We start from the raw sequence: 21,154 nt of genomic DNA on the forward strand, positions 1-21,154 counted from the left end.
CATTGTGATCAGGGAGCATGTTTTGTGTGATTTCTATCCTTTTAAATTTGTTGAGACTTGTTTTATAGCCTAAAATATGGTCCATCCTGGAGAATATTCTATGTGCACTTGAGAAGAACGTGTACTCCGCTATTGTTCGGTAGAGTGTTTTATAGATATCTGTTAGGTCTAGTTGGCTAATAGTGTTGTTCAAATTTCCTATATATTGTTTTCTTATGCATAAATTATTCTATAAATTATTGAATACAGGGTATTGAAATTTCCAACTATTATTATTATTATTTTTTCCTGTAGGTGAAAAGTGCTTGCATTGAGGTGCAAACTGTGCATGGGGGTAAATTCAGGTCCAAAATATGGAACGCTTCACGAATTTGCATGTCATCCTTGCCTAGGGGCTATGCTAATCTTCTTTGTATTGTTCCAATTTTAGTATATGTGCTGCTGAAGCAAGCACAAACTATTATTTTTTTTAATTTTGTATTTCTCCTGTCAAATGTGTCAGTTTCTGCTTCATTTCTGATGAGAAATAAGCTGCCAATTTCATTGAAGATCGCTTCTACAGGATGAATTCCTTGTCTCTTGTTGATTCCAAGATTTTCTCTTTGTCTTTGTTTTTTGGCATTTTGTTTACGATGTGTCTAGGTTTGAGTCTCTTTTAGTTTATCCTACTTAAAGTTTGTTGAGCTCCTTAGATGTATAGTTTAAGGTTTTTCATCAGATTTTTGAAGTTTTCATCCAATATATTTTCAAAAACTCTTTGGCTGCTTTTTCTTTCCTCTCTCTCCTCTTCTTATGTGACTCTCATTATGCACATTTTGGTAGGACTGATAGTGTTTCAAAGGCATCTGAAGCTCTGTCCATTTTTCTTCATTTGTTTTCATTTTGTTTCACAAACTAGATAATTTCAATTGATTTATCTTTAAGTTTGTGGATTATTTCTTCTGTTAGATCAAAAGTTCTGTTGAGCTTCTTGAGAGAATTTTTCATTTTAGTTATTGTACTTTTCTGCTCTAGAATTTTTATTGATTCTTTTTAATAGTTTCTATGTCTTTATTGATATTCTCTTTTTTGTGAGACATTGCTCTCATACTTTCCTTTAGATATTTTTTTATTGATGTCATAATAGTTTATAACACTGTGAAATTCTAGTTGTACATTACTGTTTGTCAGTCACCATATAAATGTGTCCCTTCATCCCTTGTGCCCACCCTCCACCCCCCTTCTCCCTGGTAACTACCAAACTGTTCTCTCTGTCTGTGTGTTAGTTTATCTTCCAAATATGAGTGAAATCATGCAGTGTTTGTCTTTCTCTGTCTGGCTTATTTCGCTTAGCATAATACCCTCCAGGTCCATCCACGTTGTTGCAAATGGGATGATTTTGTCTTTTTTTTTATGGCTGAGTAGTATTCCATTTTATATATATACCATATCTTCTTTATCCAATCATCAGTCGAGGGACACTTGAGCTGCTTCCATTTCTTGGCTATAGTGAATAATGCTGCAATGAACATAGGGGTGCATAAACCTCTTTGGATTGTTGATTTCAGGATCTTTGGATAAATACCCAGTAGTGGGGTAGCTGGATCATAAGGTATTTCTTTTTTTTTTAATTTATTTTTTTCCCCTAAAGCCCCAGTAGATAGTTGTACGTCATAGTTGCACATTCTTCTAGTTGCTGTATGTGGGACGTGGTCTCAGCATGGCCGGATAAGCGGTGTGCTGGTGCGAACCCGGGATCCGAACCCAGGCCGCCAGCAGTGGATCGCACGCACTTAACCGCTAAGCCAAGGGGCCGGCCCAAGGTATTTCTATTTTTAATTTTTTGAGGACTCTCAGTACTGTTTTCCATAGAGGCTGCGCCAGTTTGCATTCCCACCAGCAGTGAATTAGGGTTCCCGTTTCTGCACTCTGTCTCCAATATTTGTTATTTTTTGTCTTGGTTATTATAGGCCTTCTAATGGGTGTAAGGTGACATCTTAGTGTAGTTTTGATTTGCATTTCCCTGTTGATTAGTGATGTTGAACATCTTTTCGTGTGCCTATAGGCCATCTGTATATCTTCCTTTCTGTCTGTTCATGGCCTCTGCCCATTTTTTGATTGGGTTGTTTGTTTTTTGTTGTTCAGTTGTGTGGGTTCTTTATACATTATGGAGATTAACCCCTTGTTGGATAAAAGATTTGCAAATATTTTCTCCCTACTGGTGGGTTGTCTTTTCATTTTGGTCCTGGTTTCATTTGCCTTGCAGAAGCTCTTTAGTCTGATGAAGTCCCACTTGTTTATTTTTTCTTTTGTTTCCCTTTTCTGAGTAGACATAGAATTTGAAAAAATCCCTCTATGATTGAAGTCAAAGAGTGTACTGCCTATGTTTTCTTCCGGGAGTTTTATAGTTTCAGATCTTACTTTCAAGTCTTTGATCCATTTTGAGTTAATTTTTGTGTATGGTGAAAGAAAATAGCCTACTTTCACTCTTTTGCAAGTGGCTCTCCAGTTTTCCCAGCACCATTTATTGAAGAGACTTTCCTTTCTCCATTGTATGTTCTTAGCTCCTTGGTCAAAGATAAGCTGTCCGTAGATGTGTGGTTTTATTTTTGGGCTTTCAATTCTGTTCCACTGATCTGAGTGTCTGTTTTTGTACCAGTACCAGGCTGTTTTAATTATTGTAGCTTTGTAGTATATATATTTTTTTGTTTGTTTGTTTTTTTTTTTATTGATGTTTTAATGGTTTCTAGCATTGTGAAATTTTGGGTTGTACATTTTTGTTTGTCCATCACCCCATATATGACTCCCTTCACCCCTTGTGCCCACCCCCCACCCCCACTGCCCGGGTAACCACAGTCCAGTTTTCTCTGTCCATGTGTTGGTTTATATTCCACATATGAGTGAGATCATACAGTGTTTGTCTTTCTCTTTCTGGCTTATTTCACTTAACATAATATGCTCCAGGCCCATCCATGTTGTTGCAAATGGGACGATTTTGTCTTTTTTTATGGCTGAGTAGTATTCCATTGTATATATATACCACATTTTCTTAATCCAATCGTCAGTCGAGGGACACTTAGGTTGCTTCCACTTCTTGGCTATGGTGAATAATGCTGCAATGAACATAGGGGTGCATAAGCCTCTTTGGATTGTTGATTTCAGGTGCGTTGGATAGATTCCCAGTAGTGGGATGGCTGGATCATAGGGCATCTCAATTTTTAATTCTTTGAGGAATCTCCATACCGTTTTCCATAGAGGCTGCACCAATTTGCATTCCCACCAGCTGTGTATGAGGGTTCCTGTTTCTCCACATCCTCTCCAACATTTGTTGTTTTTTGTCTTGGTGATTATAGCCATTCTAACGGGTGTGAGGTGGTATCTTAGTGTTGTTTTGATTTGCATTTCCCTGATGATTAGTGATGTTGAGCATCTTTTCATGTGCCTATTGGCCATCTGTATATCTTCCTTGGAGAAGTGTCTGTTCATTTCCTCTGCCCATTTTTTGATGGGGTTGTTTGTTTTTTTGTTGTTCAATTGTGTGAGTTCTTTATATATTATGGAGATCAACCCCTTGTCAGATGTATGTTTTGCAAATATTCTCTCCCAGCTGGTTGGTTGTTTGTTCATCTTGATTCTGGTTTCATTTGTCTTATAAAAGCTCTTTAATCTGATAAAGTCCCACTTGTTTATTTTTTCTTTAGTTTCCCTAGTCTGGGTAGGCATGTCATCCGAAAAGATTCCTTTATGACCAATGTCAAATAGTGTGTTGTCTATATTTTCTTCTATGAGTTTTATAGTTTCAAGTCTCACCTTCAGGTCTTTGATCCATTTTGAGTTAATTTTTGTGAATGGCGATAGCACATGGTCCACTTTCATTCTTTTGCATGTGGCTGTCCAGTTTTCCCAACACCATTTATTGAAGAGACTTTCCTTTCTCCATTGCATGTTCTTAGCACCTTTGTCGAAAATTAGCTGTCCGTATATGTGTGGTTTTATTTCTGGGCTTTCAATTCTGTTCCATTGATCTGTGTGTCGGTTTTTGTACCAGTACCATGCTGTTTTGATTACTATTGCTTTGTAGTATGTTTTGAAGTCAGGAATTGTGATGCCTCCTGCTTTGTTCTTTTTCTTTAGGATTTCTTTAGCTATTCGGGGTCTTTTGTTGCCCCATATAAATTTTAGTATTCTTTTTTCTATTTCTGTGAAGAATGTCATTGGGATTCTGATTGGGATTGCATTGAATCTGTAGATTGCTTTAGGTAATATAGACATTTTAACTATGTTTATTCTTCCAATCCACGTGCATGGGATATCTTTCCATTTCTTTATGTCATCGTGGATTTCCCTCAATAATGTCTTGTAGTTCTCATTGTATAGGTCCTTCACCTCCTTGGTAAGATTTATTCCTAGGTATTTTATTCTTTTTGATGCAATTGTAAATGGTATTATCTTTTTGAGCTCTCTTTCTGTTAGTTCATTATTAGCATATAGAAATGCAACTGATTTTTGTAGATTGATTTTGTACCCTGCAACTTTGCTGTAGTTGTTGATTGTTTCTAACAGTTTTCCAACAGATTCTTTAGGGTTTTCTATATATACAATCATGTCATCTGCAAATAGTGAGAGTTTCACTTCTTCGTTACCTATTTGGATTCCTTTTATTCCTTTTTCTTGCCTAATTGCTCTGGCCAAAACCTCCAGTACTATGTTGAACAGGAGTGGTGAGAGTGGGCAGCCCTGCCTCGTTCCTGTTCTCAGAGGAATGGCTTTCAGTCTTTCCCCGTTGAGTATGATGTTAGCTGTGGGTTTGTCATATATGGCCTTTATTATGTTGAGGTACTTTCCTTCTATTCCCATTTTATTGAGAGTTTTTATCATAAATGGATGTTGTATCTTGTCAAATGCCTTCTCTGCGTCTATTGAGATGATCATGTGGTTTTTATTCTTTGTTTTGTTGATGTGATGTATCACGTTGATTGATTTGCGGATGTTGAACCATCCCTGCGTCTCTGGTATAAGTCCCACTTGATCATGGTGTATGATCTTTTTAATATATTGTTGTATTCGGTTTGCCAATATTTTGTTGAGGATTTTTGCATCAATGTTCATCAGCGATATTGGCCTGTAATTTTCTTTCTTTGTATTGTCTTTGTCTGGTTTTGGTATCAGGGTGATGTTGGCCTCATAGAATGATTCAGGAAGTGTTCCATCTTCCTCTATTTTTTGGAATAGTTTGAGGAGGATGGGTATTAAATCTTCTTTGAATGTTTGGTAAAATTCACTGGAGAAGCCATCTGGTCCTGGACTTTTATTTTTTGGGAGGTTTTTGATTACTATTTCAATCTCTTTACTTGTGATTGGTCTATTCAGATTCTCCATTTCTTCTTGGTTCAATTTTGGGAGGTTGTATAAGTCTAAGAATTTATCCATTTCTTCTAGATTGTCCAATTTGTTGGCATATAATTTCTCATAGTATTCTCTTGTAATCCTCTGTATTTCCATGGTATCCGTTGTAATTTCTCCTCTTTCATTTCTAATTTTATTTACTTGAGCCTTTTCTCTTTTTTTCTTAGTAAGCCTGGCTAAGGGTTTGTCTATTTTGTTTATCTTCTCGAAGAACCAACTCTTTGTTTCATTAATCCTTTCTACTGTTTTTTTGGTCTCAATATCATTTATTTCTGCTCTGATTTTTATTATTTCTCTCCTTCTGCTGGCTTTGGGCTTTGTTTGTTCTTCTTTTTCTAGTTCTGTTAGGTGTAATTTAAGGTTGCCTATTAGGGCTTTTTCTTGTTTGTTAAGGTGGGCTTGTATCGCTATGAGTTTCCCTCTCAGGACCGCTTTTGCTGCATCCCATATGGTTTGATATGGCATGTTATCATTTTCATTTGTTTCCAGATAGTTTTTGATTTCTCCTTTAATTTCATCAATGATCCATTGGTTGTTCAGTAGCATGTTGTTTAATCTCCACATTTTTGTCACTTTCCCAGTTTTTTTTTCCTGGTTCATTTCCAGTTTCATAGCCTTATGGTCTGAAAAGATGCTTGTTATGATTTCAATCTTCTTAAATTTATTGAGGCTTGCTTTGTTTCCCAACATATGGTCTACCCTAGAGAATGTTCCATGCGTGCTTGAGAAGAATGTGTAGTCAGCTGTTTTTGGGTGGAGTGCTCTGTATATGTCTACTAGGTCCATCTCGTCCAGTTTTTCATTTAAGTCTAATATTTCTTTATTAACTTTTTGTCTGGATGATCTATCCATTGCTGTAAGTGGGGTGTTAAGATCCCCTACTATTATTGTGTTGTTGTTGATTTCTCCTTTTAGGTTTGTTAATAGTTGTTTTATGTACATTGGTGCTCCTATGTTGGGTGCATATATATTTATAAGTGATATGTCTTCTTGATGGAGTGTCCCTTTTATCATTATATATTTCCCTTCTTTGTCTTTCTTAACCTGTTTTATCTTGAAGTCTACTTTGTCTGATATGAGTATGGCAACACCTGCTTTCTTTTGTTTGCCATTAGCTTGGAGTATTGTCTTCCATCCTTTCACTCTGAGCCTGTGCTTGTCTTTAGTGCTAAGATGTGTTTCCTGAAGGCAGCATATTGTTGGGTCTTGCTTTTTAATCCATGCTGCCACTCTGTATCTTTTGATTGGAGAGTTCAATCCATTTACATTTAGGGTAATTATTGAAATATGAGGGCTGAATGTTGCTGTTTTGTCGCTTATTTTCTGGTTCTTTTGCATTTCCTTTGTTTCTTGTCCCATTTGTTTTGGACTGCCAATTCAGTTTGGTTGTTCTGTCTTATGATTCTTCTAGTTTTCTCTTTGTTTATCATATGTGGTTTTAATTTGATTATTTGTTTAGTGGTTACCTTGAGGTTTGGGCAAAAAATCTTGTGTATGAGATAGTCCATTATCTGATAGCCTCCTATTTCCTTATACTAAGTCAATTCAGTCACTTTCCTCTTCCCCTTCTAAGTTGCTCTTGTTATACCTTATTCTATCTTGTGTTGTGGCTGTGTGTTTACAGTGATGAGGTTAAATTTATTTTTGGTGAATTTCTTCCTTTGATCTTTGAGTTTAGTATTTAAGTGGTTGCTAACCTATTCCGGTAAAGATCTACTATTTCTCTGATTTTGTCTACCTACTTTTCTCCTTACTCCAAGCTTTGTGTTCCCTTTCTCTTCTTTTTTTCAGGCCTGAGGGCCTTCTTGAGTATTTCTTGTAGTGGGGGTCTCGTGGCCATGAACTCCCTTAGCTTTTGTTTATCTGGGAGAGTTACTATTTCTCCATCATATTTGAAGGATATTTTTGCTGGATAGAGTATTCTTGGCTGAAAGTTTTTGTCTTTTAGTATTTTGAATATATCATTCCAGTCTCTTCTAGCCTGAAAAGTTTCTGTTGAGAAATCCACTGAGAGCCTGATGGGAGTTCCTTTGTACGTTATTTTTTGTTTTTGTCTAGCTGCCCTTAATATCGTTTCTTTGTCTTGACCCTGGCTAGCCTTACCACTAGGTGTCGTGGTGAAGGCCTTTGTCTGTTAATATATATAGGCGTCCTGTTGGCTTCGCTTACTGGTATTTCCTGCTCCTTCCCCAGATTTGGGAAATTTTCAGCTATTATTTCCTTGAATAGGCTCTCTGTTCCTCTTTCCCTCTCCTCTCCCTCAGGAATACCTATAATTCTTATGTTACATTTTCTAATAGAGTCCGATATTTCTCGGAGTCTTTCTTCATTTCTTTTTAGTCTTAGTTCTCTCTCTTCTTCCATCTGGAGTATATCTGTATTCCTATCCTCTAAAGTACTAATTCTTTCCTCCATATTGTCAGCTCTGTTCTTTAAAGATTCCAGATTCTCCTTTATCTCCTCCATTGTGTTCTTCATCTCCATCAGCACTGATTGGTTTTTCTTTATGATTTCAATCTCTTTTGTGAAGAAACTCCTAATCTCATTGAATTGTTTGTCTGTGTTGTCTCGTATTTCGTTGAGTGTTTTTATGATAGCTACTTTGAAATCTCTGTCATTTAGTTTATGGATTTCTGTGTCTTCGGGGTTGATTTCTGGGTGTTGTCATTTTGTTTCTGGTCTGGTGATTTCATATATTTTTGCATTGTGGTTCCTGTGTTGGTTTTGATTTTCCTCATCCTGGAAGTCTCTGGTTGCAATTTCCACCTGCCGCCACTGTCTGGTGGTAAAGGGCTGTGTAGTCTAAGCCCCCTGCGCTCTGCCCCAGTTTTTCTGCTGCGATCCGCAGTTTTGTTTTGTTTTGTTTTGTTTTTTTCCCCACTGCGATCCACGGGTCCAGTCCAGTTTGTTCAGGTCTGCCTCGGATCGCTAGGTCTGGTCGAGCTGCAGACTCCGGGTTGCGGGGAGGGGGGAGCTCTCTCTTTTGCCCTCTGGGTCCCTGACATGGGAGGCTTCTCATTTGCCCCTCTTTATCCGCTCTCTGGGGTGCTCAGATGTTGATGGTAGCCCTGTGGCTCCTCTGAGCCCTCTGTGCTGGAGTTTCCCACTGGCTGAGAGAGCCCGAAGAGCTACAGTTTCCCGCCGAGGGCCGCCCCTCCCCTCCTCTGGGAGCCGCGCGGACCGGGATCGCTGATCTGATGGGGAGGGAGCGGAGTTCTCCTTACCTCTCCCCACTTCCTCCGGGGGCCCAGCACGTTCTGCTCTCAGATGTGCGGCAGTGTGGATCCCTCCACTCTAGGTTTTCACTGTCTGGGATTCCGTTGTTGGTCTGTGGCTGTTGCTTTTGTTGTATCTTGTGGGGGAAGAATTCACAGGAAAGCTCACTCCGCCATGATGCTGACGTTACTCCGCTTTGTAGTATATTTTGAAGTCAGGGATTGTGATGCCTCCAGCTCTGTTCTTTTTGCTCAGGATTGCTTTAACTATTCAGGTTCTTTTGTTGCCCCACATGAATTTTAGTATTCTTTGTTCTATTTCTGTGAAGAATGTCTTTGGGATTCTGATTGGGATTGCATTGAATCGGTAGATTGCTTTAGGTAGTGTGGACATTTTAACTATGTTAATTCTTCCAATCTGTGTGCATGGGATATCTTTCCATTTCTTTATGTCATCATCAATTCCTTTCAATAATGTCTTATAGTTTTCATTGTATAGGTCTTTCACCTCCTTCGTTAAATTTATTCCTAGATATTTTACTCTTCTTGTTGCAATTGTAAATGGGATTGTGTTCTCAAATTCTCTTTCTGTTAGTTTGTCATAAGAATATAGAAATGCAACTGATTTTTGTAAGTTGATTTTGTACCCTGCAACTTAGCTGTAGTTGTTGATTATTTCTAATAGTTTTCCAACAGATTCTTTAGGGTTTTCTATATATAAAATCATGTCATCTGCAAACAGCAAAAGTCTCACTTCTTTGTTGCTGATTTGGATTCCTTTTATTCTTTTTCCTAGCCTAACTGCTCTGGCCAAAACCTCCAGTATTATGTTGAATAAGAGTGACGAGAGTGGGCACCCCTGTCTTGTTCCTGTTCTCAGAGGAATGGCTTTTAGTTTTTACCCATTGCGTATGATGTTGGTTATGGGTTTGTCATATATGGCCTTTATTATGTTGAGGTACTTTCCCTCTATACCCATTTTGTTGAGAGTTTTGATCATAAATGGATGTTGGATCTTGTCAAATGCTTTCTCTGCATCTACTGAGATGATCATGTGGTTTTTATTCCTCATTACTTTAATGTGGTGTATGATATTGATTGATTTGCAGATGTCGAACCATCCCTGTGTCACTGGTATAAATCCTAGTTGATCATGGTGTATGATCTTTTTAATGTATTGCTGTATTCAGTTTGCCAATATTTTGTTGAGGATTTTTGCATCTATGTTCATCAGTGATATTGGCCTGTAATTTTCCTTCTTTGTATTGTCCTTGTCTGCCTTTAGTATCAGGGTGATGTTGGCTTCATAGAATGTGTTAGGAAGTATTCCATCTTCTTCAATTTTTTGCCATAGAATAGAAAGATAAGTATTAAATCTTTTTTGAATGGTTGGTAAAATTCTCCAGAGAAGCCATCTGGTCGTGGACTTTTATTTTTTGGGAGGTTTTTGATTACTGTTTCAATCTTTTTACTTGTGATTGCTCCATTCAGATTCTCTATTTCTTCTTGATTCAGTTTTGGGAGGTTGTATGAGTCTAAGAATTTATCCATTTCTTCTAGATTGTCCAATTAGTTGGCATACAGTTTTTCATAATATTCTCTTCTAATTCTTTGTATTTCTGTGGTATCCATTGTAATTTCTCCTTTTTAATTTCTAATTTTATTTATTTGAGCCCTCTCTTTTTTCCTAGTAAGTCTGGCTATGGGTTTGTCAATTTTGTTTATCTTCTCAAAGAACCATCTCTTTGTTTCATTGATCCTTTGTACTGTTTTTTTTTTGGTTTCAATTTCATTTATTTCTGCTCTAATTTTTATTATTTCCCTCCTGCTGAATTTGGGCTTTGTTGGTTCTTCTTTTTCTAATTCTGTTAGGTGTAGTTTAAAGTTGCTTAATTGGGCTTTTTCTTGTTTGTTAAGGTGGGCTGGTATTGCCATGTGTTTCCCTATCAGGACCACTTTTGCTGGATCCTATATGAGTCTGTATGGTGTATTTTCATTTTCATTTGTTTCCAGATATTTTTTGATTTCTCTTTTAATTTCTTCAATGATCTATCGGTTGTTCAGTAGTGTGTTGTTTAGTTTGCACATTTTTGTCACATTCCCAGCTTTTTTCTTATAGTTCATTTCTAGTTTCATAGCATTATGGTCAGAGAAGATGCTTGTTATAATTTCAATCTTCTTAAATTTATAGAGGCTTGCCTTGTTTCCCAACATATGGTCTATCTTCGAGAATGTTCTATGCACACTTGAGAAGAATGTGTAATCTGCTGTGTTTGGATGGAGTGCTCTATATGTATCTATTAGGTCCATCTCTTCTAGTTTTTTGTTTAAGTCCACTATTTCCATATTGACTTTCTGTTTGGCTGACCTATCCATTGATGTAAGTAGGGGTGTTAAGATCCACTACTATTATTGTGTTGTTGTTAATATCTCCTTTTAGGTTTGTTAATAGTTGGTCTATGTACTTTGGTGCTCCTTTGTTGGATGCATATATATTTATAAGTGATGTGTCTTCTTGGTGGAGCGTCCCTTTTATCATTATATACTGCCCCTCTTTGTCTCTCATTACCTGTTTTCTTGAAGTCTACTTTGTCTGATATAAGTATGGCAACACCTGCTTTCTTTTGTTTGCCACTAGCTTGGAGTGTTGTCTTCCATCCTTTCACTCTGAGCCTGTGTTTGTCCTCAGAGCTGAGGCGTGTCTTGGAGGCAGCATATTGTGGAATCTTGTTTTTAATCCATCCTGCTACTCTGTGTCTTTTGATTGGAGAACTCAATTCATTTACATTCAGAGTGATTATTGATATATGAGGGCTTAATGTTGCTATTTTAAGGCTCATTTTCTGGTTCTTTTCATTTCCTTTGTTTCTCGTCCCATGTGTTTTGGACTACCAATTCAGTTTGGTAGTTCTGTATGATGATTTTCATAGTTTTCTCTTTATTTATTGTGTGTGTCTCTGTTCTGATTATTTGTTTAGTGGTTATCATGAAGTTTCTATAAAAAATCACATAGATGAGATAGTCCATTTTCTGATGGCCTCTTATTTCCTTAGACTAAGTCGATTCCATCCCTTCCCTCTTCCCCTTCTGAGTTATTATTGTCACAACTTATTCCATCTTGTTTTGTGAGTTTGTGTTTAAAGTGATGAGGTTATATTTATTTTTGGTGTTTTCCTTCCCTTAATCTGTGGTGTTATAATTAAGTGTTTGCTAACCTATTCTGATAGATAGCTGCAATTTTTCTGATTTTGTCTACCTATTTTTCTCTTTGCTCAAAGCTTTGTATCCCATTTCTCTCTTTTTTTTTTTCAGGCTTGAGGGCCTTCTTGAGCATTTCTTGTAGCGGGGGTCTTGTGGCAATGAACCCCCTTAGCTTTTGTTTATCTGTGGTAGTTATTATTTCTCCATTATGTCTGAAGGATATTTTTGCTGGATAGAGCATTCTTGCTGAAAGCTTTTTCTTTCACAATTTTTAATATATCATTCCAATTTCTCATAGCCTATAAAGTTTCTGCTGAGAAATCAGCTGATTGCCTGATAGGAATTCCTTTGTACTGTTTTTTTTTAATCTGGCTGCCATTAATATTTTTTCTTTATCATTGACTTTTGCCAGCTTTACTACTGTATGCCTTGGAGAGACTCTTTTTATGTTGGTATATTTAGGAGATCTATTGATTGCATTCACTTGTATTTCCAGTTCCTTCCCCAGGTTTGGGAACTTCTCAGTTATTATTTCTTTGAACAAACTCTCTGCTCCTTTTTCCCTCTCTTCTCCCTCTAGAATACCTATAATTCTTATGTTGCATTTCCTAGTGGATACAGATATTTCTCAGAGAATTTCTTCATTTCTTTTTAGTCTTAGTTCTCTCTCCCCCTCCACCTGGAGCTTTTCTGCATTCCTATCCTCAATATTGCTAATTCTTTTCTCCATATTGTCAGCTCTGGTCCTCAAAGTTTCCAGATTTTTCTTTACCTCGTCCATTGTGTTATTCGTCTCCAACATTTGTGATTGATTTTTCTTTATAGTTTCAATCTCTTTTGTGAAAAAGTCCCTGATTTCATTGAATTATCTGAGTTTTCTTGTAGTTCACTGAGCTTTTTTACGATAGCTATTTTGAATTCTCTGTCATTTAGGTTATAAGTTTCTGCGCTTTCAGGATTGATGTCTGAGTGCTTGTCATTTTCCTTCTAGTCTGGAGATTTAGTATATTTTGGCATAGTGCTTGAGGGTATAGGCTTGTTTTTCCTCCTTCTTAAGATATCTGGTTGCAGCTTCCACCTGTCGCCACTGGGTGGGGGTCAAGAGCTGTGCACTCTGGCCAACTGGCTGTGCTGGTGCTTCCTGCGGGGTCTTTCTTTCACCTACCTCATCCTAAGGGCTTCTTGTTCTTCCCTTGCTATCTGCTCTCCTGGGGTGCTAGCTTGATGAAGGCACCCCTGCAACAGTTCAGTCCCCTCCATATGCGAATTTCCCACAGGCTGTGAGAGAACTTGGACAGTGACGATATTGCTGCAGAGGGCTGCCCCTCCCCCCTACTCAGAGAGCTGTTCAATCCTGGTCCCAGGGTCTTTGTCATTGGGGAAGGAGGTGAGTTCTCCTTACCTCCTTCCACTTCCTCTGGGGGTACCAGCACCTCCACCTTCAGCAGTAAGGCTGTGTATGTCTCTCAGATGTCTTTTGTGTTGTGTGAATGTCCTCTGTTGGTATTTGAATATCCTCTTTGCTGTATCTAAAGTGCAGAGAGTCTAAAGGGGAAAGCTCACTCTGCCATGATGCTGATGTCAATTTCCTTTAGATTTTTTAGACACAGTTTCTTTAGTTCTTTGAGCATGCTTATAACAGCTTCTTTAAAGCTTTTCTCCCCCCAATAAGTACAACATCTAGGCTTCCTCAGCCACAATTGCCATTGATTGCTTTTTTTCCTGTGTTCCTTGGTTTTTGTTGTTTCTGTTATTCTCTTTAGTGGCTTTCCTGAACTATTTATGTAAAGTCTTTATATTTGTCATGTGTGGACATTGATGTCTCTGCTCTGTTAGTTTAGTGGTCATTAAATGATTGGACATAGATTTCCTGAACTGCCTTGAACCAATAAATTCCCCAGTTTTTGCTGAGAAGCTGTGTGTGCATTTTGGGCTATGTCTTTACGGATCTGGGAGACAATTTACAACTCTGCTTTAGCCATCACTTCCTACCTGCAGACAGCCTGCAGTCAGCCAGAGGTGGGAGTTTAGGGCATTGTCAGGTCTTTCCTTGGCATGGACACATCCCTGCATGTGCACATAGCCTTATTTATTTCCAGGTATTGTCATAGTTCCAAAGTCCTCTACGGACATCTTACTCCCCAGTTTTTTCTTTTAAGTTTTTTTGGTCAGCCTCTTGTTCTCCCCAACTGTTATCCCTGTTTTAGGCAGATGTGATGCTAAATGTTTGTTCTGACAAACATCCCAGGGAGAAAGCTGTTCACAGTGATTAAGCCCTGAGTGAGGTCAAATTATGAGGAGCCCTACCAGTGGGGATTTCCAGGGAGCTGCCAGAGAAATCAGTAACAATTACGTGGGAATGGGGCTTTTTTGGGAACTCCAATCCCATTCTTCCCCCTCTTGTGGTTGCTAGGCTGGTGTTTTTCACAGGGACTGTGGTTGCAAGGTTATTTCATTTAAAGGCTACTTTGGAGATGGGGCAAGTGGGATGGGAATAGGGCAAATTTCAACATCACAAAGCTCACTGTTCGTACCAAGATTCAGCCATTGTTTCTTGAACAGGTGCTCCTTAGATTGTTGCAAGTCTTTGACCGGTTTCTGATACTGGCTCAAGACAAGCTTGACATGAGGAAAGCCATGTTGTAGACAAGAAGCCCTATTGTAACTTTGAATGACCTCTGACAAACTAACCCAGCTGGATATGCACCCTCCAGGACATCTATCTGCTCTGTAGATTTTAGGGACCCTCCTTGTGCATGTACCTCTCAGCTGTGATAAGATGATAACTTTGTTCTTTTGAGTTCCTTAGGAATGTGATGACCCCCAATCAGAGAATCTATGCTGATAGCCATCATCAATGAAAACTGAAAGATCTGGTGTGGCACTCCCAGTCTGTAACACCAGAAGGTCAACATTCTTAACCCCTTCCCCGTAAGCCAATGGCCTATATGACTGCTGTAAGATTTTGTGCTCCCTTAAGATGGTTCTTTGAGACACTAGTTGGCCATCTTCCCCCTTGCTAGCAAGCTGTAATAAACTGCCCTTTCTTTTCCACCATCTTGCCTCTTGACGATTGGCTTTTTTCTCGTGGCAGGTGGATCATGCCCTTTGTGTGGTAACAGAAATCTGGTGACTCTAGTGGGAAGTTAAGTGCTGCTTGTTGCCAGCCAACCTTGGATGGGCAACCTGTCGAGTAAGTCCCTAGTGGTTGCTGAGGCTCTCTTTGTCTCCGAGATCTGCCCTATCTGCTCTCCCATGCTGACGCTGGCTGCCTCCTTATGCTCCCTATGGTGGAAAGAGAAATGGCTACTTCTGGTGGGTCGATGGACTCACATGTGGAGTAGGGTAAGTCACTTCGGGGATCCACCACCAAGAACTTTCCTTCCCCTCCATCTTGGGTCCCCTCTTTGAGATGCAAGGTCATCTGGTAAATAGAGTGCCCTGCCAGAGTGGGGAGAGGAATAGGACTCCACCTCGAATCTAGGAACCAGTGTCTAGTTTGTCTTTGTGTGTGTCTGTGTCTGTAAAGAGCTCCAGGATCAGACGTCTTTTGGATTTGGGTGAGGGACCTTGTTAAAATGTGCCTGTACCTAAAATTGTCTAATATCTCACCAGGAGAGTAGGTTAGAGCCCCCACAGATGAGATTTGCTGGGTTAAAGTCCCAAGGCTAGGATTGTGGGAGACAATATAAAGGTTACAGGCACTGGCACACTCCAAAAGATTGGGTTAGAGTCCCAAACTCTGGGGTAGGGTCTCAGAGTACCCTGGGTTAGAGTCCCAGAGATGGGATTTCTGTATCTGTTCATGTTTGTCTATGTTTTACTGTGTTATTTTTAGAATTAGCTGCTTGGGGATTGAGTTTCTTGGTGATTGTAACAAACTGCCTTTTAGACTAATCTTATGAGGGTCTTCTGACTCCAAGGAAAAGAGACACTGTTGCCTCTAGTCCTTTGGGGCTTTCCCAGGTGACTGGGGACTTTACAGAGGTGTTGGGGCATCTGCCCATGATGTGCAATGGCCTCACAGGGACCCGTCATGAAGAACATATCTTACTGGGCCCTCATTGTTTGTGGTGAGGCAATCAGCAGCAGCAGCTCACGTGGGGCTTAAATCACCTGAACTTTGTGGGTGCCGGGACACATACAGGAAAGATCTGACCCCTTGATTATTCTTGGGGGAGCTGCTCCCACTAGCTCACTATCAGACCTTGTTTGTTGTGGCCACCTTGATAAAAGTTCCCTAAAATGGAAATAACTGTAAACAGTTGGCAAGATAACCTGGGATAATTTAAAATTACAGGGGCCATTTTATGCTCTTTTTGAGCCTCCAAACCAAGGAACAAGGAAAAATCTTTAATCTTTAAAGAGTCAAGGGCTCCACCTTTTGACTGAAAGTTTCCAGTAGGTGTAAATGTTTACAGAGAAGATCAGAATATTACCAAGCTTGTTTTGTGTTCTGAGGGCTTGGCTTGATAATTGTCACATTGTGGGGGGATCCAAAAATACAGTTGGACAAAAATATGGTTGCACCTCATTTTGTGGTTAGAGATGGTTGGATAGAAATGTGGGTTGCACTCCTGTTTGTGGCTAAGAGTCCCACTAGACTGCTGTCAACCTCAGGGGAATTACATTGACCATTAGAAGAAAGCCTTGGCTGGGCCTTCATTGTAAGGGTCTTGATTTGGGGGATGCTTGAAATTTTCATGATCTAATTCTAGCTGCAGCATAAATATAGTTTTGACCAGCTGTTTCTAAATTCTGAAACAATGGGAAACACTAATTCGATCCCCACTTGAAACCCCTTAGGCTTCATTCCCTTGAATTGGGCAACTTTCAGTTACAAGTAAGCAGTACGAGCTACTGAGTACTCATTGGTTTATTGATCCTTCTCCTCCCAGAGGTGGTCACTATTTTTCCTTGTTTCTGTTTTTTTTGTTGTTGTTGTTATTTGTCATAAAAGAAAACCCATAGAGCAAGATGCAGGCATCTCCACAAGCCTGTTGTCTGGGCGAGCCCGCAATAGACTTTGCCGTAGGGCCTGCCTATGGAGTATGCGAATAAGGTGGAAGCTATTGCTAACAGCGCATCTTGGAAGCCAAAAGAGCCACAATATTGGCGGGCGTGGGTTGAGCAAGTTAAGAGCCATTAGGGTGCTCGCCACCTCAAGAAGTCTCCCGTGAAAGGATAAGTTGGGTCACAGAACAGGGTGGATGACACAGGTCCCCCGCCAACTTCAAGAAAATGTCTGTGAAATGATGAGGTACTCTGTAAAGCATACACAATCTCTAACCCTGCGGTACCTCCCCCCTAGGTATTAGTCTGGCTCTGAGAGACCAAAAGTATAGCTAAAGCTGTTAATGTGCATGTAAGTTGAGGTGTTTTTTTCCTCTTTTGTCTTGTTCTATGTCTTGAGAGCTCGGCTTTGTGACCTCTTTGGTCATGAGGGGTCCCAGTCCATCAGGGGCCTTTGTCATCTCAACCTTTGTTGTTTGTTAGTGCACTACCACCTGTGCAGCGGAAGCCTTTGCTTTCTTGGGCTATTTTTTTGAGAGTGAACTTTCTGCATCTTGTGAGGGCCACTCCTTTTGCACTCTCTTTTGTGGACGCCTCTTGTGTCCATAGTTAAGCCATAAATGCTTGTAGATATAGGGATGTTAAAAACTGACAAGGCAAATACCCCCCAGAAACTCCATCTTGGAGAAAACTTCAGTGGTTTCTCTGTGCTTTGTGATGTAGTTGGACAGGCAGATCAAGCTATAATGTTATTTCAGTTACAACCCAATTTCTGAGAAATTCAGAGCAAATGTCCTTTAAAAAAAATCCTTGCAAAACTGGAAATGCAGCTCTAGAGGCACTTCAAATTACACCCAGTTCCTTTATCTCAAAAAGGATTATCATCTCACTTCTCTGGGAACTGTTATCTGGCCCATCACTAATTCCTAGTACTGAAGAAAAAAAAAAAGTAAAAAGGCCAGAAAAATGGCCATAGGAGTGTGCCTGGCCGAAAACCTAGCATCTTGAGTGTCTTCTCCACAAATATTAATAAAAAGGCTTAAAACAAAAATTTGTATTCATAACTAGGGAGCCTTGTACCTGACTCATGGCAGTAATAGCTGTGCAGTCTCTGTGTATGTGTGTCTATATGTATGTTACATATGTGTGATATTTTACCTCCAGATGGTGTCAAAATTAAGAGCTCTATTCAATTAACTTAAAGTAAGTGCTTACAAAAAAAAATGATTTCTAAATGCAGTCAACCCAAATGTCTTTCAAGTTAACATGATATAAATTAATCTTTGGTAAAAGAAAGCTGGTTTAAGTTTGTTTGTTTGATTGAGAATTGTTGGAAACAAATGATCTAGATAGATGGAAATAAGTAAGAGTTTTTGGGTACAGGAATTATGTTTTATAGTCTGTATACTTTACAAAACAGCTTCCAAATCCCTTTTGGTAACTTAAAACTTTAGAGTTTTGCTAAATTAAGTTAAATGATAAAAGTTCACTGAGTATCTGGGTCATTTTCAAATAAGATAAAATACTGAAACATTATTGCTAAACATATCTAAGTTTATCTACTTTTGGCTTATTACGGAAAAACTAAAAGGTGTTTTGGGTCTATTAGTAAACATGTCTTGTGTTTTATTGAACGACTGTACTATAAAGTAACATGTTTCCAGAAATTATGAAAAGTGTTTGCCAATAATTTGCCAAGAAATAAATTTGCCAAGCCATAGAATGCTAATGTAAAAGAAAGTTTATAACTGCTTACTTAGTTTTACTTAGAAATCAAAGTCTATAGCAGTTAATATGTGATTCAAGTTACTAAAAATGAATAAGGAAAACAGCTCTGTATACAAGGAAAGTAAGATGTATATAGTAAAGAAGGTACAAAGAATAGAAATATTTTGTTTGGTTAAGAAAGATAAATTTGTCTCAAAGTACTAGGAGAAAAAAGAAAGGCATAGGACAAATACTGAATGTAAAAAGAAAGTTTGTGGAAGAGGAATTCTGGGAAAAGAGTTTTATGCACGGTCAAGTTGGCTAAGATTAAAATGAATTTAATTAAGTAAATAAGTTTTAATATCAAAAGTAAGCTGGTGCAAAATTAAAATTTGGTCTTCTTTCTCTTAAAAGCATAATTTTCTTGAACTTGATACAGAGATTATAAAAGGTTTTTCTTTACCTTTGAGTAAGTCTACCTAAAAGACAGAAAAACTATGTTAAAATAATTTCCTATGTTCAAAAGGACTGAAGTCTCTCTATTAAGGTCTTTTTTTTTTTAATATTTCAACTCTGTTTGCTCTTGACTGTTTCTCTTGTCACTTGGTTTGAATGGGTAACTAAGCATTGTTTCACAGCGACAAGATCAGCAACGCCTTGATCTGGTCTGACAAAGTGTTTTAAAATCTTTTGATATTTTTGACAAGCTCCCCAAAATTCACATCTTAAAGTCTTTCTTTTGACTTTTTTCTTTGAGAATTTTCAAAGGGCCCTGGGACTTCTCAAAGAAATTTGCTCTCTGCCTATAAGGAGGAATATACTAAACTTATTAGGCTTATTTGGTATGTTAAATTACATGGGAAGCCTTGTCAAATAAGTGATAATAAACCTTCTTAGGTGGTATTATGTGGCTGAATGTTATTGATATAGGTGTTTTGAAATTGTATAACACTACCGAAATTCTGATCTGTTCTGGTTATCAGTCTAGTTCTGGTTATTATTTTAAACCATTGTATGTCACAAAATTAACCAAATTTCTTTGTCAATTGCCATTTTGGGGTCTTGTTGGTTACAGACAGTTATTTCTTTGCTCTGATGCTTTTGCAAAATATGTTTCATCTTCAGAGAAATTCATAGAAAGGACTCTTGCACTTACTCTAGAATACAAGTTTCTGATAAACTTTCAGATCATAACACTGAACTGGGTAAGAAATAACAGAACTCTAACAGAGAAACTGGTGACTTCATGAAACTGCTAACAGACTAAGATCAAGAATCAATTACACTAGACTGAGTGAAGTGATGGGGATGATTATAATTTTTTATGAATTTTGTTTGAAATATTGCTGATTTTTAAAACTTTTTTTTTCAGATTTAAGGAAAACTTTTTCTCTTTTCTCCTGAACTAGCTATAACTTATGGCAATTTGGTAAATTATACCTTTGTAAGCAGAATTGAAACATTTATCTTTTTCTCCCTACCTGATCCCTTCAGGATTTGGAAACTCTTAGTGAGTGAGCATTGTTTTAATGGCAATATAGTTATTTGCATAAGTTCAATAAGAATCTGTTCTCCTTATAACGGGACACAATTGGAAACATTGGTCATATTATCAAAGCTTTGAGTGGAATATGACAAGACAGCTTTGAGAGACAAAGACTGGACTTTATGGAATAAAGCCACTTGGAAATATTGGCCTGGTACCTTATGTTTGGCATTCCAAGAAGCACTTACTGGATAAGTAAGGAATGGCACTTATTTGGCAGGTGCAAGGAACCTTGCAATATTTTTGGGGACCTCAAGAAGAGAGGAATTCATCCAAATCTGTAGGTATTGCAGGAAAAGGCTGATGACAAAGTCCTTCGCTTGGCTTTCCTGGCCTTGAGAGGCCTTTAAAGTTCAATGTGAGATTCCTTATACAGAGTTCCAGCAAAGCATATTTAAAAGGGCCTATATGATCAATGGCTATTCTTGCTGTACTTATGTAAATAATTGGGCCAAGTTTATTGAAACTAAACTTATTTTGCAAACTAGTTAGTTTTAATTTGGCTATCTTTTATAAAATGAGAGTGATTTTAGAGGGACATATATATGTTTCAATAGAAACTATAGTAGACATTCATGGATATTAGGTTAGTTCTGATAATTGTCTTTAAGGTTTCTTTTTATATCTGTTAACTGGACTGGATCCTGAATTCTTCTAGTCTCCTGAAATATCTGGCTACAAACCTCCAAACTAACATTTTTAATTTTTTCCATAATTTTCATTGAAATCACTGAGAACTGAACTTGCCCTTTTTCCTGAAGCCTTCGAAACTGAAGCTGGTGGACTTGATATAACCTTCAGAGAGATTCATGTCTGTTGCTGTGCAAGCCACTCAGAAAGGGTACCTGAATACTCGATGACATCATCAGAGGCATTTCAAACTGCAAAAGATGCTTTGACTCTGACATCTAGAAATCTTTTTGACTGGCTGCTCCCTGGACTCAGAAACTGGTTTATAATTTTCTCCCACCATTACCTTTGTTTTTCTTTTTTTCTTATTAATTACCTGGTTACTTGCTTCCCCAATATAGGCCAAACTTTGGGAGCCCTCCTGCATTACCATCTTACTAAGAGACTGGTTCAATAA

At 38.3% G+C, this 21,154-nt stretch overlaps 1 non-coding gene across 1 annotated transcript; it reads right to left on the reverse strand.

The window, feature by feature from the left end:
* Positions 1-347: 347 nt before the first annotated feature.
* On the reverse strand, positions 348-454 carry LOC131395908 (U6 spliceosomal RNA). Its single transcript, XR_009216409.1, has one exon. It is a non-coding gene; the product is annotated as a U6 spliceosomal RNA (small nuclear RNA).
* Between the last annotated feature and the right edge of the window lie 20,700 nt (positions 455-21,154).

The sequence above is a fragment of the Diceros bicornis genome, chromosome 31 (genome assembly GCF_020826845.1).
Source record: "Diceros bicornis minor isolate mBicDic1 chromosome 31, mDicBic1.mat.cur, whole genome shotgun sequence".
Classification (NCBI taxonomy): domain Eukaryota; kingdom Metazoa; phylum Chordata; class Mammalia; order Perissodactyla; family Rhinocerotidae; genus Diceros; species Diceros bicornis.